We start from the raw sequence: 23,950 nt of genomic DNA, 5'->3' as shown, positions 1-23,950 counted from the left end.
AGTCAACCCAGTCCTGGTGACTTCTCATTTCTGAAGTGAAAATGAAAGCTGGTTGCATATTTCACCTGTGCTGGGTTTTTTTAAAAACAATGTATCTGTAGCCTTACAGCTTGCCATCAAGCAGAAAAAGAATTCATTTAAAATGTGCTTTTTGTAAATACATAATCTTTACCTTTAGTTACAGCTTAAAACTGCAGAACTACAGCATCTTGATTTTTACAAAGCCACTGTTAAAAAAATCACTCAAAAATGTATATATGATTCTATTTATTACACGACCATGTAGTTAAGATATTTGAGATTGTTTTATGCTGCCTTTGTTGAGTGGGGAAACCTTTTTTCCCAGATTTAGTACAGCCTAAGTGTGAAAGCCTGATCCTATAGTCCAGTTCTTTTGGGAACTGAGAAGGGGAAACCATGGAGAGGTATAAAGCATATTTTACTAACCTCTGGTATGACAAGAGTACATAAAATTCCTTAGTTGTAAGGCAGCAGCACCATGAGTCAGAGTTGTCTATGTTTAACTAAAAATCACAAAGAAAACTGCCTGAAAAGACATAAATTTACTTTTTAAAGTGGTTTTTCTCTGTCCAGGGTGGTGACTGGGATCACAGAGGGCACAGACATCCCTGGGATGGTGCAAAGCCTTTCTGGGCACTGACTGTTCTCAAATTGTGCACTCAGCAGCTCGGCTTCCCCTCTGCAAGGGGGAAACCTTGTTTATCTCCTAGGAGATGGAAAACCAATTTCTACTTCTTGATGAGAAGCTGGCAGGCTATTTGACTAAACAAGAGAGGCAAGGCAGTGTGGCCAAGAAGAGGGGAATATAAATACCAATATAAATGCAATTTATTTTGCATGTGCTATATAGCCCCAAGCACACGTTTTAGAGGGGGAGTGAGAATTTTCTGCATGCTGAAATGCCAGCTCTAAATAGAAAAAAGGCAAATTTGACATCCAGACTGTGTTTATAACCTTGGTTTTATTTTTACTGTAATTGCTTTTGCATTCTTTTCTAAATGCTCCTAATGTCTTTGTGGGGCAAAGTGCAGAGGAGCTGCAGAGATCAGTGTGGGTGAGCTGATAACTTGGGATCTGTCTTGTCCCAGGGTTGCAGGCTTGTTCTGACATGTGGCCAAGGCTGCTATTCTGGAACCTCCTTGCTGGGATCCCATCCCTGCAGGCTCTGAGAGTCACAGGCTTCAGTGGCAGCCTCTCTGCCAAGGGTCAGCTGTAGAGGAAAAATGGGCACTGCTGGTCTAAGCACCCATTTTTAATTTTCATCCTCTCCTGTTCCAGCTGATTGATCATTTGTATGAGTTTGTTATGAATTTCTTTGGTTGGAATGCTGTGTGTCAGGGCATTGGTGTGGTTGCTGAGAGTGAACCCAGGTCCTTTATGGGCTCAGCTGCAGGAGTGAGTCGCAGGAGAGGCAGTAAAATGGGGTAATAATGAGCAGAATTGGCTGATGGACCTATAAAGTGAATTCTATAAAGAGCTTAATGGGATTTGGCTTTTGCTTCACTATTTTGGTGTGGCTTTGTCTTCCTTAATCAGAAGTAGCAATCAGAAAGCAAGGAGAGAAATAATCTGAGAGCCTGATGTGGCATTCCATGTTATTTCATGGTCCTTGAGCTCTGCAGCAGTCCAAGGCAAAAGTGTCCCAGCCACAGGAGAACACATTTCTCCATTAGAAGCCTTGGTTCTGCCTGCACCTTGGTGAACAAAAGTGCAGGAAAACAACTTTTGGAAGTTTCATGTGCTTCTGAAGCCTTTGGGAGGCTGCAGTTCACTATCAGCCAGAGACAAGAAAGCTTCCCAGGGAGGTTGAAGGAAAGGAAAAATCACAATACCTTTTGCTTTTCTGTGATCAAACTAGATTAAAACATGCTCACAGGTGGTATTTGTGTATATAGAGATTGCATTTTAGATGCTGGAGGTGATGATTTTGACAGTCATTTATGGTGTGGATTTAATTATTACTACATCAATAAGATTAGTTTATTAAAGCTTCATGTTTCAAAGGACAAGCCAGTAAAATACAGATTGTAAATGGGATTTTGAGCAGTTGGAGGCAGAGAGGATAGAGACAGGATTCTGAGCTCGAAGGGCTGGCCACACCTGATCAGCCCCATCTGCCATCCTGATCCTGCTGAAAAGTGTCTGCTGGTTCTGGTCAGCTCTGCAGATCCTGCACAAATCCCCCTGGGCACGTGTGAGTTTTGGCAATATCTCGGCAGCAGGGAGCCTGACACAGCTTTATTGCTGTTCCCTTCAGCAGATGTCCTGTCCTTTTTGTGGGGAGGCCTTGGGAAGGGAAGGAGTGAGGAGGGAGATGGTTCATGTGTGCTGCTCAGGGCTGCAGTCCTGCTGCCAGCCTCACATTTCCATGGGCTGAGGGCTCTGTCTCTGCCTTTGCTGCATTCAAGGTCTCAAATCAAATCCTGTATTTAAATCTAAGCTTTGGCTTACAGGCCCAAAGTTCTGAGGGTTCCCTGCATTTTGGATTGCACCACTTTTGGTGGGTTTGTCAGTCATCTTTCTTATGCATTACAGCAGGCAAGGCACAGCTAGAAATCCTAAAATCTTTCCACCACGGTGCAAGGCTCGATTTATCAAGTAGATCATCCAACTCTGGTGGATCATTTTGCCTCTGGTGTCATCTGCACCCGTGTCCTCTTGGAGGGGAAAATCAGTTTGCTACCAGTGGTGTTAAATAGGACTTTAAACTCAAGCCTCAAAGGCTCCAAAAGTCCTGACAAAAGAGTTTTCAAACCTTCCCCTCCTGTTTTAGAGCTTCACATGCAGCTCAGCTAGAATTGATCTGTGCCAGTTTCACTTTCAGTTTCTTCTGCTTTCAGGCAGCTCCTCCAGGTTCAGTCCCAGGCGCTGTTCTCAGGGTGGGTGCGGTGGTAGCACCTGAGATGGAGCAGATGTTCATCCAGCTCAGGAGGAATCCAGCCTTGGAAGGAGCCTGATCCGGGCTTGGACTTGCCTAAGCACAAATAATGGAATGAATTAATCATCAGGCAGAGAATTCACTTCCCTGGGGACACGGAGAGGGAGCTGGTGCAGCCCAGCTGTCAGTCAGGAATTGCTGAGGCAGGAACTCTCCTCCAGCTGAGAAGGTTCCCCCCACTGCTGGTAATATAACCCATGGAGGCTCAGTTGCCAAATCTTTTGGTTTGGTATTTCAGGAGCAACACGAGGCCTTTCTGGCAAGTTTAAGGTCTTTTTACCTAACCTGCAGAGATAATTAACTGCAAACCTTAATTGGAGCAACTCTGCTGTCTCCTCCCCGTGAGGCAATTTTATTGGGTCCTTTTTGTGTGGTCAGCCAGAGGGTTTTTCCATCTCCATCTGTTTTGGGAGTGATTTCATGGTTACTGAGGTATATGGGTCACAATGGGCTGAGTCTGGGATGAGGTGTTTCTGCTCTGTCACCCTCATACCACCTTGGCCACAATTCTCATTTTGTTTTGGTTTATTTTTCCTCTCTTGTTTTGCATTCAGCAGTAGCACGTGGCTCACGGTGGCTGTTCTCATGTGTGATAATTATTTTCTGAGATGTTTGGAAGCTTTATCAAGTGAGGAAGGGGAATTACAGCTGTAATTGTGTGCTGTTCTCGACATAATTAGCTCAATGTCTTTTGGAGATTTTCACTTACACTCACTGTTTCTGTCTTTAGAGTGGTTAAAAAGGCTTCTGTCATTATTCTTTTCTTGCCTTCTGAATTTCCCCAGCATTACTCCCAGCTATGCCAGTCCTTAGGGGAGTTGCCATTGTGGCTCTTGGCCAAACTCTCAATTTTTCTGTTACCTTTGCTGGACAAGCACCACATGCAGTAGCAGATAAATGAGGGATTCTCTGCTGTAGCAAGGGGAAGTGGCACAAGAACTTCAAGATAATGGTTGTTACTGTGGGCTTTCAAATTTTATTTTTTTTTTAATAGTGAATAGTACCTTCCAAATTTTAGCTTCAAGTTTGCCTTAACTTTCTGGTACCTAAAGGGCTTTATTTTTTTTAAGACCTATACTGAACTGTGTTGGAAGTGAAAAATAAAAATATTGCAGGGGGATTTATTCCATGCACCACAGAGGAGATTTCTGTGCAACTTTTTACTTGCACTCTTTGCTCTGAATATTTTGCTGTTACTTCAGCCAAGATCATGTTGGAGTTTGAAAATGGTCTTGTGTGAGCACAATCTAGAGAATGAAGTGTTCAGTTTCTGTCATGTTGCTGTAATGTTACTTTATAGTAATTGCAGGAGATCCACTTGAAATAATCTAGATTAAAAAAAAAAGAGGGGGAAGAAGTTTAGACATAGTGCTAAATTCACAACTTCCTTAAGTTCTTTTGCAAATGTCTATCAGACCTTGCAGTCCTCGTGTGATTCTGCTGTTGGGAGATTTTTAAAAAGAGGAAGTAAAACCAAACCTGTCAGAATAGTATGTGAGGTCAGTGCAGGTTTTTGTCTTTTAAGAGTTCCTTGTAACTGTAACTCAAAGAGGTGGCATTATTTTAATTAATGATTTTTTGTCAGATGAAAATAGTTAGCTGTAACAGAATGGAGAAAACTGCCACTGTGACTTCTCTTCCCATTCCTATCTTTACATTTTCCAGTCCATAGGCTAAGCTAAGGCAATACATCTCGGGCTGCTTGGGAACTGGTGTTTTGTCATTCTTCATTTTTCAATTTGAAGTTTATTTACAGAAATCAGCAAAAATAAGGAAGTGCTTCATGTGCAATGCTCAGTCGCTGGAGTGTTATGTATGGTCAGAGTTGACAACTTCTCTTTTTAAGGGGCTGGATACAGATTTGTGTTGAGTCATCATTCAGTTTTTAACCTTTCAAGACTTTCATTATTGATATTTTTTTAATACTGGGTCCTATTTCTGGATTTTGAGTTTGACTCCAGTTCTGCTGTGTTGGGAGTGAGTGCAGCTGCCTCGCACTGGGCTCGTGCAGCACTGATTCTTTCTGCTCTGCACAGCATTGCCATGAACCTCCTTGGAAAGCTGATGGATCTAGACCTTCAGTTTCCCCCGTTGGAGGGTGACAGGAGGTTATTTGAACTAAAAACAAAGGCTCAAAGAGCTATTTGAAATCTAAACAGAGCAGGGAGTGTGCCATCTGAGAGCCAGTTCTCTCTGCTTTATCCAGTGCTGCTCTTGCACACCACACTTGGGGGAATTTTTTGTTGGTGGGGAGGAAAGTTCCCAGCTGGGTTGCAAAGCCTGTGGCTGTTTCTGAGGAGAGGAAAAGAGGAGGCAGAATCCACCCACCTCTGCCCAATGCCCTTAAATTCATCTCCTGGGCTTCCCTTCAGTGCGTGGGAGAAGAACTATCTGCTCAGATCCTACCAAGAAATGGCCTATTTAATAAGCATTCTGTGGATTTATTTATTTACAAATATTCCTGGTCTGTAATTAAGGAAGGCAGCTCTTTTCTGTGCTGCCTGGTGCTCACTTCCAGGCTGGGAGCTGCACGGGATGAGTGACTGCATCCGTCTGTTGCAGACAGGCAGCTCTGCAGCTGATCAAAGCAGCAGGACCAGGAATGTGGAATTCAGCTGGTGAGGAGGGGATAAATCAATAGCAGCTCTGAAGCAGACCTACCTGAACTGACAGGCTTGGTTGTCAGCAGGATAATGGGAATAATTTGGTGTTTTGGTTTGGTTTGGTTTGGTTTGAAGAGAGGTGCTGTTCTTGCTGGTGGAATATTTGCTCTTCAAAGCCCAAACAGCTGGGTTACTCCTGATGGAAAGCTGCACTGCACACAGTTCCATGTGCAGGGCAAAATTTATCTTCACCAAGCTGTAAGAAATGCAGGGCATCCTTTCTGTGTCCGGGTTTTCCACACTTTTTTTTTTTATAAAGAGGGTTTTTGCTTCACACACATGTATTATATTAAAACCTGCATGGATACTCTTACGTCTGTCTTAAAAAGCAGCATATTTATCTCAGACGTGGAGAAGAACAGAAAACCAGCAATATGTCATGGATTACACTTGCCTTCTGTGCCCTAGATGATGAGTCAGGTTCTCTTTCCCCCCACCACATTTCTGCTTTTATAATTCACCAGACAGTCTCACCTAAACTGCATTTATTTAGTAGCTGTGTTCAAAGGCAGTCCTTTTGTTTTCTCTTTAATACTGCTTTTTATTCATCCAAAGTGCACCTCTGTGCATAGTAAGTACTTGATATGAGCCCATATAATCATCTTCATGTAAAAAGAAATAGCTTTTAGAACACATAAATTTGTTCACGTTCTGCACTTAAGCATTAAAAATTATTTCCAAAAATCTAGATTTCATAGGTTGAATTGAAGTTTATGCACATTTTAGTGACCCATTAAATAATAAAATAAACAAATGAACAGCACAAACTTTGATCTAGTGTTTTTGGAACTGTGGAAATGCCACTGTCCCTGTCTAGAAAGAGCCAGTGGGAGAACTAAACCAGCTGCTATCAGCTGTGGACTCTTTTTGGTACACAGTGAGGTTCTTGTCTCTTCTCTTTCATTGTTGCTTTATTTCAGGTTAGAAACCAGTAAAAAGTCAGAGTTCCCTGTTAAATGAAGAGTAGAAATACGTCAGTGTGTCTACTACAATCTGTTTCCACTTACTGCTCCTGTCAAATTGGTTACATTCACAAAGCACAAGTAGCATTTGTGGTACAGGATCATTTTAAAAGGCAGATTTTTGTGTAATAGCTTTTCCTTGTCATTTCATTTTTATTACAGCTTTCTTCTTACTGTATGGTGAGGAATTTTCAGTCTGGAATAGGGCTCAGTGTCTGATTCTTTGACAAGCTCATTTTGAGTCTGGCTGTGTCTTATTTTTATCGATTACAGGATTTCTTTTATATTTTTTGGGGACCTAATTTAGTAGCTGGTAACTGAAGACACTTGTGTATTCTGTGAAATTTCAGTGTGAGCATTTGAACTTGGATTATATGCTGCTGTTGGGGAGTGGAGGAGGAAGAAGAAGCAGCAGAAAAGTGTGGTTTGCTTTCTGGGCAAGGAGTGAATTCCTGCAGAAGGCAAGGGGGAAAACCTACACTCTGATGGTCCTGAGCTGTTTGCACTCCTTGTGTTGGCTAAATCTTGTAAAATTGTTGGAGCTGTGACTCACCTTCTTACAGAGGAGAGTAAGATAATGTGAGTAAGCTCAGAGCCTTTTCTCCACTACATTTGTTGATGCAGGACATTTTTTCCTTGTTATTGTTAAAACAGGCATGCCAGACTGCCTTAAATGTAGCTTGCTTATCTCCTGTGGAAAACTCTCAGTTCTGGAGGTCAGGTCTGTCCTGCCTTGCCCCTGAACTTAAATGAGCTGATTTGGTTTATGGGCTATTGCTTGTAACATTTTTTGTGGAATTTTATGGAAGTGTTGCTGTAGGGTTCTCAAGGCAGGCTTTGATGTGAGCCCTGTTAGACATCATCATCCTTATTGCCTGGAAATGGAGGCCACTGAAAGAGCCCAGGAACATTCTCCTGGAAACCATGGACCAGTGTAGAAAAATGCCTTGTGCTGTTTGTCACCACTGAGTAGCACAAAGAGATTTGGTGATGGGTCCTGAGCAACTTGGAGCTTGTTCCCCAATGATTTTTGCTTCCAAATCACCTTCTCTGGCATTTGTTCAGTTAAGCCCCTGGGTGTTTTCTGTTTTCCACGAGCTTTCCCCTTTGTGTCTCTTCCCTCAAAATGATCCTTTCAGTGTAGTGATCGGACTAATTTAGTTTTGTGGGCATCTTATGCCAGTTATTCCTGTTCTGGCTGTGAGCAGGAGCTCTTCCATAACAGCACCTCATCCCATGACCCACTGCTGTGGCTGGTTCTGGTGTCAAAATCTGCTTAAAATGAACTTATTTTAATTTCCCCTAGCAGTTGGTGCTGGCAGAGAGCAAGGATCTGATGTTCTGATTAGAGAGAGCAGGAGGGAATTTGTTCTCTGCTGCTTTATGCCCCTCACCAGAGGTGTGAGACCTGCAGGTTTTGCATCTCCTGCTCTGCCATGGGTCTGGTGGAATTTCAGCCCTTGTGCTGTGCATTAGCATTTTAATTTTTTATATTTAACCCATTTAACATTCTACTTTACATCTTTCAAGCATTTCCTGTTGGAGGAGAAGTGGCATTTGTTTGATTTGGAATCAGTGTTTAGCTTTAATCAGCAGTGTGGCATTAAGAACTTTATCACAGTAGAAGCCTGAGGGTTTAAAAAAAAAAAATCTGTGACTTCTCTCTGTTCTTGCTGTTTGTGTATGGAAGTGTGTTGGAACATTCCCTGGTGATGCTGGTACTTCATTTGAATAACTTGGAAGCTTGGAAGTGTGGTTTTTTATAATGAGTAAATTTATCCTGTGGAAGGAACTTTAATAATCTAGAATTTTTTTTTTTTTGCATTACTTCCTCACACCTAGTTGGAAATTGATGAAACCTGGTGGAGTTTCCAGGACCCTTAAGGACTTGCAATGTTGAAATCATTCATTAACTGTTCTAATTATATGACTTCTAAGGCATGCCTGTGTGCTTCAGGGCAAGCAGATATCATGACAAATACATGACACCTGGCCTAAACTGCAGAAACACAGAATCATTAAGGTTGGAAAAGACCTCTGAGATCCCTGAGTCCAGCTGTGAATCGTGTTCACCGCTAAACCACGTCCCCAGGTGCCACATCCACACATTTTTTGAACACTTCCAATGATGGTGGTTCCAGCACTTCCTTGGGCAGCCTGTTCCAAAGCCTGACCAGCCTTTCAGTACAGAAGTATTTTGTAATATCCAATGTAAACCTCCTCTGGCTGAGCCTTTTTCCTCTGTCCTGTCATGTCTTACCTGGGAGAAGAGGCTGACTGAGAAAAGAAATGAAGGCTTCTCCTTAAATGCATCTGGACAGATGATGTGACTGTTAAAAAACTTTATGGAAAGAATGAAAGGAACAAAATATAGGGGTAGGTAAGATGTGATAGATGAACAGTGTACATGGATATTTTTATTTGTCAGATATTTATTTGCAGGACCAAAAAACTTGGCCTCAGGATTTTCTCCCAAGTGTTAATGAAGGATTTGGTTTGTTTGTGTTCTGTTTTTAAAATCGATAGAGACAGTTTTTAAGACATTTTCTTTTACACCTACAAAGGCAAAAATCTTTTCCCAGTCACGCAAACAGATCTATATTTTCCTGTGATTGATGTAGGCTGATATGGGTGGCATTTGAAATTCAAACTGCAGGCAGCTTCTGACATCTCTGCTGCAGGTGGCTTCTCTGAGGTAAACCTGTAGATAAAGCTGCTGTGTAGGCCTCTTCCAACATTTAATGTCAGAAAGGTGAGCTAAAAGGAGTTAATTTTATTAACAGGGGCAAGTTTGGGAAATGATAAAAGGAGGTGGTAATTTGTTAAAGTGTTTTTTAAAGAGCAGAGTCTTTGCATTCAGGAGGGGTAAAATATCAACCTGAGTCTTTGCATTCAGGAGGGGTAAAATATCAACCTGAGTCTTTGCATTCAGGAGGGGTAAAATATCAGTAGCTGGAAACAAGAATAACAAAAGTTTAAGGTTTTCAAGGTAGAAGAGAAGCAGTTCATCTAACAAAAGCCATAATGTCAGGAGCAGAGAAAAACCAGCTTCTTGAGAGAAGTTGTATCTGCTGATTTTCTTGTAATCCTGCAGGAGTTTGGCTGCTTGTGGATTTTCACTGAGCAGTGGAGTAAATTCCCTTGGACTTGGCTGGTAATTGGCTTCACCTGTGCTTTATCACTGGCTGCTGAAAGGAAGGCGTGCTGGCACCACGGAGTTTGTTTAGATTTGCCCAAATGGAGTTCCAGTGTCTGTTATAAATGAATTGTAGCACCGAGCTTGTCTCTTGAAAGTGCTTTTTGGAAGGTTGCCCTTTGTGCCAGAACGAGGAGTTATCTTGTCGATACAGCTGTAAACTGAAAATAAACCTCAAATTGAACCCAAAAGTAATTTTCTGTTCCTGTTGTCTGGAAGGGATCATTTGGAGCCTGGAATGCTCCACGGGGAGTAACAGAAGCAGTCCCAGTGGAGTTAGTAGGAAATGAGAGCTGTGCAGGCAGATCAGATCTGAGAACCAAACACTGAGCCACCAGCACCAGCACTCGTGCCTTTCTTTCTGCTGCTTTCTTTCCTCTTGTCATGCTGGGATGGGAAGTCCCCAGTGCCATTTCTCACAAAGGCAGAGTGTTCCTAGGAAAAACAGGGCTGCAGGATTCTGGAGCCAGCCATGGCTTGTGGTGGCTCAGTAACCACGGGATACTTGAACAATACAGAGAGCTATGTGGAGGACAGCACACATTGTCCAGCTGTAGGCAAGAACTGGTTTTCTTGCATTTCCTTTAGAGAAACAATCAGGCTTGTTAAGATTATTAATTAACGGAGTTTTCAGCCATTAATCACTCCAAAGACCAATATGGGTAGCCTGCAGTAAAATCCATTAACATGCCATGACCCTGTGCTAATTGTTTAACTCTTGCTCTGTGAGCAGCTCAGTGCTGAGATGTGGATGGCAATGGGGTAAAAAAGGCTCTCTGACCTAAAAAAATACTGAATTATTGATAAAACTTGTAATAATGCTGGCTCTCTTGTTGTTGGCTGACTTAAGTAGAGTGTGTCATTAATGCTATTAAAGTTATTAAGTAGGAGGGAGGAAGACATGATATGGAAAGGGGAAAATGGGTGCATCATCATCTGGTATAACCTTGGCTTTGTGTCAGGTTGATCCATATGAGAACTCATTTAAAACTTGTTTATTTAAACTATTTGACATATGGCTCACTGGGTTTGGAAAATAAAGATGAGGGAAAAACGAGCACAGTCAATGTTTCAGATGAACCATGGGTTTCATGTGACTGTGACTGGAGTGACTCCAGTCCAGTGGAAATAAGTGCCCAAGGGGACTTGCTAACTGAAGGCAGTCTTTCAAAACCTGGGCAAAATGTCAGTGACAGCTACAGACAAACTTTGCAGAACTTCTTTTCCACCACTCTTTTACAGGAGTAACGTGAATTCGTACTTAAAGTAAAAATATAATGGGCTTAAAAGGATAGACAGTGCTTGAACTTAATTGAGAATAATACTGAAGGTTAAGATGACTGCAGTGACCAAACAATTGATGTAAGGCAATGGTGATGTCCAAAATGATGGATAAGATCCCATGCATTTTGGTTAGAGAGGTATGTGATTATCTTCGTGTTCCTAATTGTATCGAAAGTGCTTGTTTACATCTTGTAAATTGATGTTTCAGGTTTGAGTCTGCAGGGTATTCTTGATGCTGTTCAGTTGATTGTGGAAACTAATCAGGGGAGAAAGACTTCTGGCGACATTTACTCTCAGTCTCAGTAGGTTTTCATTTGAGTCAATTGAGAGCAAGACATTGACCTTCTTTTATAAAAAATACACCTGAACTCAAGATTGAGCTTAAAAAAAACAAACAACAAAACAACCAACAGACCAAACAAAAAACCCCCACCAAACACAAACCCTCACTGTTAGAACATGTCAGGCTTAGACAAAAAGATTTGTAAATGAACTTTTTAAAATCCTTTACAGCAGGAGGACTTGGTTTTATAGGAGATGTTACTTAGCAGTGGTGGTGAATTCTTAGCAGTAGTGGTGAATTCTCTTTAGGGTAATGGCAAAGCTCTGATTTACTTCAGGACCCAGTAAATCTCTCCTGGAAGTGCTGCTGGTGCTGTCAGTAAATGCTTGGACACCCACGAGGACACAGGTCTGCTCTTGCCATGGCAGCAAGCCTGATGCTGCTTTGCAATCCTCTGCTTGAAACTCTCTGATGTTCCTGGGCTGCTTTTGGTCTCTCAACTCCCAGGAAACTTTTTGAAACTTCCTTATAGAGCTCCAGCTTCAATGGATATTAAATATCACTTGTCCAATGCAAGCCATCTGTTATCTGTTCCAGCAGCCTTCAGATAGCAGCATTCAAAGACAGAAAAATGCTTCCCTCAGTCCTGTGGTTTTTTGCTTTACTGTCTTCAAACAAGTTAATTTTGTGATGTTCATCCATTTGCCCAAGTTTCTTATCTCTGCAATCCAGGCTTGAGGATTCACTTGCAGACCTGATGTTTTGGGATGTGGAGGGGAGAGGTTTGAGGGTTCGAAGTTCTGTTATCTCAATTATTGGTTACTTTTGCATTTCTTCTGTTAATCTTTGTTACTACTATAGAACTGCTTAAAACTATGCATTTTAAGGGACTGAATGGTGAGAAATGGAGCTTTGTGCTGTCACAGATGCTGGCATTCCTGTGCCACTTGAATCTAGCTGAAGAGTGGGGCTGTGGTTTTGTGACACAGCCCATGAGCAAGTCTGGAGGTTCAGTTCTCTCTCTACAACTGCAGCTTGGCTCATCTGGTCCCAGTTTCACCCTGTGCTGGTATTTCTCCACTCCTAGAATGTGTGCACACAGAATTCTGAGATTACTCCTAGGAGAATAAATTCCTGTTTGTGCCCCCAGAACACGTTACTCAGTCGCAGGAGGGAACTGCATGTTCATGAAATATATTTAATCATATAAATATCATAATTCCACAGTTTCCTTTCCTCAAAGCACTGATTTCCCATGGCTTTTAGGCAAGCTGGTGATAAACTGGGGCTGGTGGAAAGGAAGCTGATCTCTCCAGGGTTCCACCAGCTTCATATGGGTGAGGTGGGCCAGCAAATGGTGAGATTTTTGTCTTATGACCACTCTTGCAGCCAAATGGAGATTTTTGGAGCTCATGTTACCATTGAGAAGAGGATGTCAGGACTTTTAAGATGCTTTCAGATTGACATGGAACAATTGAGGTTTCTGTTAGAGTTGTGGGCAGTTTTTTGGCAAAAGCCCTCCAAGGTACTTCTGTACTACATTTGCAGAACTCCTTGCTTGTCATGTAAGTCAGGAAAGTGGAGTGGATGGCAGCCTGAAAGGTTTTGTGTGGCATTAAAAAAAATTGTTTGGCTTCCATAAAAATGTCATTTGAGGAATGCATAGACTCCTTCCCAGCCCAGAAAAATATGGGATTTTTTTCTGTACTCTGCACAATTACAACTGAAGGGACTTTGTTCTTGCTTCAAAAACATGACTTGTACTGGCAACAGAGCCCAGGAGTCTCTAACTTTCTGAAAGTTGGGATCATGTGAGAATTCTCTGTGATAAAACAGTAAAACTGTTAATTTTCTACTAGCAATTAGGTCATCTTTCACTGAAAGATGAGTTTAAAATAACCAAAAACCTTGCTCAAAGAGGAATGTTTGGTAATAGGTCTGGTGCAGGCAGATCCACAGGCTTTTCATCACATGAGAGTTTGGGACTTATTATTTAGTGCAGTTTCAAACACAAGGAACTTTAAATCTAAATTTGATTCCTACATAGAAATTAGACATCTTTAGAAGCTGGAATGTATTCTCACAACAACTTTCATCTTATTTTAGATGAACATCTCCTGAGGTCACTCCTCTTTCTGTTTTGAAGCTCACACTGCCACAACATCATAATTAAATGGGATGCTTTTTCTAACTTTAACATGTATTGTTTGATGGGTTTTTTTTGAGACATCAGAAACTGGAATAGCTTAAATTAGAATGGTGAGAGAAAAACAGCTTGCTATTCATTGAAAAATAGATGGAATCGAGCCAGTATTTATTTTGCATTTATAGCTGGTGATTTATTTCAGGTCCATGGCAGTGAGCAATCAGCTGTTTTATCTATCTGTAGTCAAGTTAAGGAAAGCTGCTGACATGATCTCCAGTTAATCTCTGTGCTCATCTGAGACTTAAGAGCTGCTGAAATAATGAGAACATATCTTCTCTCTTATAGCATTTGAATTGATGGCTTTTTAGCATCCATACAATACTGCACAAGCTGGTGAAACCTCATAATTCTTTTTAAACAAAACCTCTCCACTTGGTTGATCATTTGGATTGGGTGGGTAATGCAAGATAGCTTGAAATGGATTTCTGTCAGAAAGCATGATTTGAAAAATGGTCTTTTCTAGCCTACAATTCTGGTGCTTGAAGTGTCTTCTCTGGTGATCAGCAAAGCACATTTTTTCAGTAACTTCCAGAGAATGAAGAAATAATTGTGCCAAATACTTTTCAAGTGTCTTTGCCTTAGCTATCCTTCTTGGAGAGAAAATTCCTATTCTAGGTAGGAAATACTGATGTTAACTGGAGTGAAAGGGAAGAGGGGAAGACCTGTGCTGTGGTGTGAAGATCCACCCTAAATTTCACCTCTGTTGCCATTTTAGAGATGATTTGATAGCACTAAGACCCCATGTATATGGAAGGAAATAGACAAGAATTTCTCTCTTGGCACTCCTTTGTTCAGATATCCTAAAAAGCTTTGGATTGTTTTGCTGGAGGTTCAGCACTTCATATTTCTCAGGTGCTAAGAGGTAAGGAGCTGAAATCTGTTTTGGATTGGTGTCTTATTTTAGTGTAGTGGCTTGGTCACCACCCCTGCTATGTGCTAGCCTTAATCCATCATGGAAACCTTCCTGGCTCATGGCTTTCAGCTCTGCTGTCTTGTCATGAATGATTATTTCCACTTGCTTATGCCTTTGGATGTGGTGCCTTGTGCTGCCTTTCCTGAGCTGGAGTCACTCTGGGTGTCTCATTAGCAAAACCCAGTAGCTGCCTAGGCTGGTGATGCTGAATTGGTGATGGAGTTGAGACTCAGCTGTTGCTGTCTCAGTGGGGTTTGGGTGGCCTTCATATTGATGGATTACTACATAACTCATAAATAAAATTAAAAAAAAAAAAACCAAAAACCTCCCTGTTTTGGGAGTGAGCTGCTTCCTGAGCTCTGGAACTGATTTTTTTTTTTTCCCCCCCTCACATTTTTCTCAAGTGGTGATTTTGGTGTCTGACACCAGTACAAGCTCACACCCAAGTTTTTTCTTTACAAGTGCCTTTAAGGCAGAAACATGTCTGAACAGGCTTCCAGGGAGTTTCATTCTCTCCTGTTTACCTACTTCCTTGTCTGACTTGGGGAAGGTGCTGATAAAACTAAGGGGTGGGAGAGGTATCACTGGAAGGCAGATGTGCAGAAACTGGGCTGAGATGGTCACACATTCTGGGCCTAAACTGATGGAGATTGATGAAGAGATGGGGTCTCCATGATTTACATGCATGAAGCTGTTTATTGATACACATTTATTGATACACACAGCTGAGTTTATGCACCTTTTCAGCTATAGCTCAAAATAGCACAACCATAACATTTATGTGACTTGATGCCTTGTGCAGGCTGAGCTAGAGCAGAGGCTGGACAGAGCTGAAGAATAAAGCAGGGATTTATTAAAAGGCCTCCATGGATCCACTTTGGGCAGCACAAGAGCCCAACCAGGGCTGCACCAAGGATGGACCAAAATGGTCACAAAATGCACAACAGGTCACAGGGTCTGACACTTTGATCAGTTCTGCTCCATTTGCACCTTGGAGTTCATTGTCCCATCCCAGCTTTAGCCCCTGCAGTCCCATCCTTGTTTTTCTCTCTCCAGCCCACGCTGTTTGTGCTCCTGGGCTGAGATTTGGATCCTTTGTCCCTGGTCCCCAGCTGGAGCAGGAATTGTTTTGTCTCCCTGCTCTGTGAAAGAGCTCACTGTCCCCTCATGTGAAGCTCAGAACTACACACTAAGGCAGCCCAGAACCTGAAAAATAGAAAAGCTCAAACCTGAGACATCAAACCAAATAACATTTCTTAATCAAAGCTTTGTACAGACCTGCCCAGGCAGGTTCAGCCTTGCAGAGTTTCTGCCTTCCAAGCACAGCCAGGTGCACCCAGGCACCCCGTTATCTTCCTCAGGGTTCTGCTCTCTGCTACCAGGGCTTGCAGCCCCCTAAAGCCACCACATCCACTTCTGTCATGAGCTGAGCAGTGCTCCCAGCTCTGCTCTCTGCCTGAATTCCCACCCCAAACCCTGCCTCCTTACGACCCCTGAACAACTGATCTGTTCAGCATCCACACAGTGCCTTATCCTCAGGTGTGTCTGCCTGCCTGCTGCCCACGCCCGACTTGCTAATTGCTGCACTGATTGATTTCCAGCAGCACAGATAGCTGCAGCAGCTTCATTAGCAAGGAAATGGGTTATTGAAATTGAGACTTGCTGAAGGGTTAAGCATTGCTACGTGCTCACCACTTGTAGATTCCTACATTTCCCTAAGGAGATGTCACTGCTGTGTTGTAACTTGGTGACAATTGCTCCTTAGTCAAAAAGAGACCTCATTTGGAGAAATCTACTCAGTGAGGATTTTTTCAGGAAGATCCCATTTTTTTTTTTAACACAGCAGATAATTCTCTAACATTTTTGCAAGCATTTCTTTATCAGGTCTAGCACAAGTAACATAATAAACAACTTTAAGCTTAATGAAGTGGAGGATGGATTATTCTGCAAAGTTGATTTTCTTGTGGTTAAGAGGAAGTAGAGAATCAAACATTTTGTGGGAGGCCTGTTAGGGTCATCTGAAGTTTTCCATCTTCCCCCATTTATTTCCTCTTCAGGGTTTTTCTTTATTCTTTATTTTTCTTGTACCCACCTGGCAAATGCTCTCACAGAATAAAAGTAGCTGTGTTTTACAAGGGGAATTCTTTCTTTAAAGGACTGACACAGATGAGTGAGCCTCACCCAGATTTGTCTCCTGCTTTCATGTGCTTTCCTGATGGGTCACTGGAGCCTGACCTCACTTATGCTGGCCACACGTGCTTTGAAAACACCAGACAGGGGAATCTGAGGCAGCAGAGCATTCTGCAGGAAACTGCTGGGACTTGGAGGATGAACTGGGATTTATTTGGGTACCAGGCTGGGGCTTACCTTCAAAACTACATCTAGGCATAAAATAGTGCTAGCAGTCAGGATTTAACAACAATTCACTCTGGAGAAGAGTACAAATAACTTGTAGAGACTTGGCTTCAGCAGGTTAGTCAAACATTTTGTAGACATTCCTCCCTTTTTCAAGCGCTGGCTGTTAATTCTGCCATGACTCCTTTATGTATCTCCCCAAGCCAGACCTGTATCTGATGCATCTGCCTCAGATGATGGTGAGAAAACATTCCCACTTACTCAGATGTGCATTTTCAAGGTGATGGCCCTGACCCATGCAATGAAAGGTCAGTGGATGCTACATGCACTAAAGCAACAAAGTGACGTTCATGTGATGGACATCCATGATGAAAACTCAAAAATTTTTTATTAAGTTGTGGTTTTGTGTATAGTACAGCACAATGCTGAATTATTGTGCAGCATATTAAGAAAATTTAAAGCTTTTTTCCCCAATTTTGCTGAGGTTTCTGACACGGCATTTCTGAACCGTGAGACCAGATGCTGTCAGAAAGTTGGTGATGTGGAGCAGCCTCTCCTGGCTTAGTGAAGTTTTTGTTCTTACTGCCTGAGGACATCTGGCTGGTGCTGCAAAACTCTGTGGGGTATTTTGTAATTGTTGCCCCTTAGAAGTTGGTGCCCTTCAAGATCCACGCACACACTTCTGTTTTTTTCTTAAGATCCTCTAGGAACCAGGTTACCATGAATAATAATAAATGCAATATTCCAACCAGGAACTCTTTGTTGGTCAGTATTTCACTGTCTTGTCTTGATAGTCTCCTTATAAATGTTAGAGGATTTTTCTTAAATAGTTGTGAAATAAAAGGGGAAAAGAAGGTAATTTTCCTTTTGCTTATGATGATGTAGTGTGAGCTGAGCTACTTTAGGAAATCTGTGTTCATCTTTCTGAGAAGCAGCTGGTAGAATTCCAGGCTGAGTGAGTGAATAGAGAGCAGAGATCCCTGCTAGTGTATTTATTGCAAAGTTGTTTCCCTGGACTGATGTGGTCTTTAACTTCTGAACATCTCTGGCCCTGTAATGTTGTCTTGTCTCTGGTGCCAGCTTCAAAACTGTAACTGCCCAGTTTGTCCACCTAAGCCTCCCACCTAGTAATTTGGCTTCTCTTAATTGATGGAACAGAGTAAAAGTTCTCTATATTTGACTCCTATTTACTTTAATTATAGTAAATTTTGTCAGCAATAAAATATCACTGTGCTTTATTCGTTACAAAGCTCATCTCAAGGAGCTTTGTGTTCTCCCATGGATGGAAGTTGTTGTTCTCCCTATCAGCTGTCAAGCTAGATGGAAACTGCACCTGTGTTCATGCTGGAGCCAGGAACCAAGGTGTTGCCTTGAGACTTGGCAGCACAGTGTGTTTTTCAGCCACAAAAACCTGCATGCAGCAAGTGTGAAAGCTGTTGGTGAGATTTGGTTCTGAATCACCATCACCCAGATCTGTTCCCTTTAACCAAGCAGTGCTGTACTTTGAGTTTACCTGCTCTGTTTTTATCTTTGTGTCTTGAGCCCTTGGTGTTTATGACACAGGAATTTCTTTAGGGCATCCTTAACCATCAGGTGTTGTGGGCATGGGTAAAAACATTTGTGGAAATGTAAAATACACGTTGGTAGAGGATGGGTGCTGCTGCCTTAATTTCTGTTGTTTAATGTTTCTTTGCTCACAGCTACAATGGGTTAGTTGCTCTACTTGTACTTTTCATGGTAGATTCAGTAATGAATGCCATTTGCAGCCTTGTTTTGGGGTGTTTTTTATCATCCTCGTGCTTTTGGTCTCCAGAAGTGCTGGCACAGCCAGCCAGGGAGGCACTGCTTCTCCAGAATACCATTACCCTGAGTTACTCTTTCATGTAGTAACTGGAGGGATAATATTCCCAAGTTCCACACACAATAATAGGAGTGTGCAGCAGGTATAAGCATGCCTTTTATGAGCCACTAAATGTGAAGAGCTCCAGGCAGGCTGTTTGTCTTGTAGCCCTCAGCTCTGACACAGCTATTAGTGAGACTGGCTTTGGCTAGTTGTGTAATTCTGTAATGCTGTTGTGGCTGCCTGGCTCACCTCCATAACCAAAATGAAGGTAAATTACAACATTCAGCACAGAAATGGATCAGAAGTTAACAATGCTTGTGTTTATGAAGCAGTTGGAAATTGATATTTGAGATGTCCTGGTAATGGTGTGTGTCTTATTGTTCTAGCTTGCTGGTGCCTATCCTGTGATCTTGGATTCAGGAATACCTGAGCCCATCTTTGGTACTGTGCTAGAAGAAAAGAGAGGCAGGAGGCTTTGAAAGTAAAGATATTTAAGTCATTGGGTCTTAGAAAGAATTCTTCCCTGTGAGGTTGCTGAGGCCCTAGCACAGGTTGCCCAAAGAAGCTGTGGCTGCCCCTGGATCCCTGGAAGTGTCCAAGGCCAGGTTGGACAGGGCTTGGAGCAGCCTGGGACCGTGGAAGGTGTCCCTACCTTGGAACAAGATGATCTTTAAGGTCCCTTCCATTCCCAAACCATTCTTGGATTCTCTGATTAACTGCTGGAGCGGGGATGGGCTGTGGCTGTAGTGGGAATGCTGTTGGTTCTTTTGTACATCATTACCCTGATCATGGGTACAGCTCCTTGGGGAGACAGCAGTTTTTTAAAATTTCTATAATTTTTGTCCTCCATGGCGAGTTAGGAATAGCTGTGTCCTTGAAGCACATCTTGACTCTTTGTGGCTGTGGAAAAAGATTTCCCTAAAAGCCTTTACTTTAGCAACCAGAGAAAATAGCTGCTAAAAGGAACTCCCTGAGTTTGAGTTTATTATATCTGTGAGACTGGAGGGATGGAGATGATGAGATTTGTCTGTAATGAGGCCCTGGCAGCAGATTTTGCTGTCCTTCAGCTGTCCTTTGTGGACAGATGAGGGGCATGGATGGAAAAGCCATGTCTCACTTCTTGTTCCATTCCCCCATGACTGCTGAACCAAGCGCTGCTCAGCCTTGAGTCACCGCGTGTTATTCACGGGGGAATTTCCCCAGGCCAGCAGAGCTGTTGCTTACATCATCTCAGGGTCCCTGGGCTGCATGAAGCCATTGGTGGTGTGAGGACTGGAAGGTGTAGGGAGACCCTGCAGAGTGTGCAGTGTTTCAAAACTTGGTGTTTATTCTTCCAGAATAACATCAGGCCCAGTTGCCTTGCACATCGTGCCTGGCACACAGGTTGGATGGGTGGGCAGTGAGGAAGTGACTTGGAGGATCTTCAAGTGATTTTTGTCAAGGCTGAGATACCAATATCTTGACATAAAAAGACTTTTTACTCTCAAAACTGGGGAGGAAAGGTTAAGGGGATGTCCGGAAACAATGTTAGATTGTGACCTTTGGAGGCAGACCTTCACCAGGCATTTCTGCATAAATATCTTTTAGTAAAGTGTAAGGTGGAGGGGCTCAGGTGTAGCTCACAGTACCAAGCTCCTGAGGGCTTCCCCAGGGCATAGAAGAGGATCCTCAAAATTTCCTAGTCTTTTTTCCTTTGAAATCACCTTTGGGAGTATCATGATGGACTTCCATCATTTAAAAATGTCCCCAGAGACCCAGGATGGAGTGATGTTGGAGATGGGATCTGCACAGATACTGTCAGATGAATCCCGAGAACAAGCGTGTGTTTTCCCTCTTGCTTTAGGACTTCATTTAGATAAGAGCTTCTTCCAGCTTCCCCTCCCTCTGCTCTGGCTGATGTAATTCAAGCCAGAAATGAGTATCCACACTTATGTCCAGAACTTCAGGCTTTGCTTGTTCAAGATGCATCAGATTTTCTGTGTTTCATCAGTGGGCAGCAAAACAAGTGTTGTGTTCAGCATTTGTGGGAAGCATCCTACACGTTTGGCCGCAAATGAACAATGCACAAATGAATCTTCACTCTACTTGGACAGGTTTTCTGGGGTAGAGGGGAGAATGCTCTGGGAAACATGTTTGTTGTGGAGAGTTCCTGAAACATCCTACTGGTGATTGATGGCCTTTGGAATAACTTCTTTTCAGGCAGCCTGAACTCGACACAAGGAATTTTTAAGTAAAAACTGTCAGCCCTCCTCTCAACCTGGGAAAGTGAAGTTCTCAGAAAAATGTGTTAGATGTAATTGTAAATATGTGCATGGCCAGGATATCCCATCACTGTTGATACAGCTGCTACCCAAAGCTCCTGTAGAAGCAGATGTGAAATCAATACCTACACGATGCCTCCCAGTCATGAGCAAACAAAGCTTATTTCTGGAGCACATTCTTTTAGCTCCAGAATTCCGGAAGGGGCTGGGAGTGGGGAATTCCCAAAGGAGTGACTAACTTTCACTGGGAAAAGAAACAGAGGAAATACCTTAAGAAACCAGTCTGCCCAATGCTAGCAAGCATCTCCATTAATTTTTATTTCAGGGTGATAGTGTTTTCCTAATATTTGTCCAAAAAAAGCCCCAGTTACAATGGAAGAGCTTTTGTGGAAGGAACAAACACCTTTCTAAGAACTATTGGGAAACAGTGAAAGAACATATCCTTCTGTTTGGCTGTGTTCCTAGAAAATGCAGGCTTTGTTGGTTGACCTTAGCAGTGGGTTTACATGTTTAAATATTTAACCCACTGCATTCTTTGTAAGAAAGTGTGTTCATGTCTGTATGGATGGATGTGATCTATGTTCTTGGTGTATAAACCCTCTGAGACTGTCAGAGAGCAGAAGGATAGCCAAGGATAAACCCAAATAACAGGAAAACCTGGATTTGTAAGGAAATAGTCCCTTTCTTTCAGTAAGATGCCTGGCATGGGAATTTGAGACCCTTAATTAACAACAACAATAATAATAATAATAATGATAATGATGTTGCATTCCTCCATGCTTTGTGGGTGTGCTAGCTGAAAGGTTCAGAATAGCTGGAGAAGGAGGTGTTTAAAAGAAATAAAATGGATCTAATATTGTTGTTGCTTTCCTGTCACTTCATAGTTTTCATGTTTTTCTGTTTGGAAGCTGGGAATGCTGAATGCCTTATTCTGAGTCTTTCTCCCAGCTGGGAGGTAGGAAGCCAGATCACATTTGATGACTGCTCAGGGCCACAGAGATTCCTATTTATTTTATTACTGGTTGTAGAAGAGAGTTACTGCATCTAACTGCTCCAGCAATCAAAAGCAGTTAATGCTGTAAAGTGAAGAGACTTCCACTCTGACTTCAGATGTTGTAAAATTTCACAGCTGATAACCCAAGAGAGGGAATGAGGGAAATAAATAAATAAATCCGTGGTGTTACAGACTGGCATGTGAGCCCTGTGTCATTGACAGGGAAAGCACATCTGGGGGCAGGCTGGGAGAGCTGGGGGTGTTCAGCTGGAGAGGAGAAGGCTCAGGGAGACCTCAGAGCCTCTTCCAGTGCCTGAAGTCCCAAGAGGAACATGGGACAAGGGCCTGGAGTGACAGGACAAGGGGGAATGGTTTCACACTGACACATGCCAGGGTTACATGGTGTCTTGGTTTGGAAAGACAGGTGCCTGCTAAAGGAGACAGGAGCCTCCCCTGAAATGGAGGATGCAAACCCTCCCCACCCTTCTGAACTGCTATAAATTTTAAATTAAGGGGCTCTCAGGCAAAAAATATGGGAGCAGGAAATAACAGTTCTTTAATAGGGAAGAAAATAAAAGGATAAAATAAAACAATGCAATACACTAGAACAACACTGACAGAGTCAGAACTCAGCCTGACACCCTGTGGGTCAGGGTGTTGGTAGCAGTCCAGTTGGAAAAGGGGCTGCAGCCCTCCTGGAGTGTCAGGCGTGGTTCTGTTGGAGCAGGGCAGTCCTGTAGGAAAGGGGTGAATTCTTCCTCCACAGATCCAGTGGAAGAAGAGGCAGCTGCTGTTCCTCTGGGGAATCCAGTGGGAAGCCATGCTGGTGTGTCAGAATCTCCAGATTATATCTGGGTAGGAATGCTTGGCTCCTCCCTCTGGGCTCACATCTCACAGTGGGATGCTGTGGTTCTTATCAGCCCTGCAGTGACATCCAATAGCCTCTTATCAGCAGATGTTCCCTGCCAAGGGGGGGATTATGATCACTCAGGGAGAGAGATGAGGAGAAATTGCCCACTTGACACCAGACACTGCCATACAGATGGTGACAGAAAACATCTTGCCTTGCAGTCTGGAACACATGGGATGTTGGGAAGAAATTCTTCCCTGTGAGGGTGCTGAGGCCCTGGCTGAGGTGTCCCTGCCCATGGCAGGAGGTTGAAACCCAATGGTCTTGACCAACCCAAACCACTCTAGGATTCTTTGGTATTGGCAGACACAAGACAGATGATGGACTTTGGACCTGGCTAGAGATTTGATTACAGGATCCCTTGGCAAGAGCAAGCAGAACTTTGAGGATTAAATCAAGATTGCAAGAAGATTCAATCAGACGAGCTCACAGGGAAAAAAGTTACATCAAGACTTCTGCAAGCAAGAGAAGTTTAAAATGTATAAGTTTGTTTATGTGATGATTAACCCAATCATTGTAGTAAAATATTGTTAGTCTTCCTAAAACAGTATATAAACATATGTAGCCCACAGTAAAATCGGATTCTTTGACCACCTCAAAGTCTTCCCTGTCTCTCCAATCACCAATACTTTGGTTCTGTGAGTCTCATAATTCCAAGAACTGGTCATAATACTGAGATAATTTTATTAAATGAATTAGGCAGTGGTGTGAGTAGTCTTGTCCTTTGCAGCCACAAATGCCTTTCAGAGAGTCTTTCCACATGAATGCTTGCAGGAAAATGATCTGCAAGGACAGCAGTCTTGTAAGAATTGACATAGGAGCAAAAATCTCTTTACCATTAAGTGTGCTAAGTGTTTGGATTTCCTGTTTTGCAGCAAAGAATTGACTTAGTGTCTTGGCTTTCTCCATTCAGTTTTGTTCTTGCAAGCAAAATGTGAGAGGAATTCACTGCACTCTTCTTGTTATCAATCCTTAAGAAAGAGGAGCTAGGGAATCTTTTCATGGCAGCTGGATTCCAGGCACAGGTAGATGGTGAGGATGACGTTTGTGTGGGCTGAAATTGGAGTTTATTTTTCTTTTTGATGTGTCTTTTGTTATAGATCTGCTCTCATCTCCCTGGA

At 42.6% G+C, this 23,950-nt stretch overlaps 1 protein-coding gene across 2 annotated transcripts in view; it reads left to right on the top strand.

Annotated features, from left to right (window-relative positions):
- The window catches only part of XPR1 (xenotropic and polytropic retrovirus receptor 1), a 115,970-nt gene that overhangs the window by 15,759 nt on the left and 76,261 nt on the right, over positions 1-23,950 (top strand). The gene's annotated exons all lie outside the window — the stretch shown is intronic.

The sequence above is a fragment of the Fringilla coelebs genome (assembly GCF_963513975.1).
Source record: "Fringilla coelebs genome assembly, chromosome: 9".
NCBI lineage: Eukaryota > Metazoa > Chordata > Aves > Passeriformes > Fringillidae > Fringilla > Fringilla coelebs.
The sequence above is the reverse complement of the archived record's forward strand: the minus strand, read 5'-3'. Positions and strand labels throughout refer to the sequence as shown.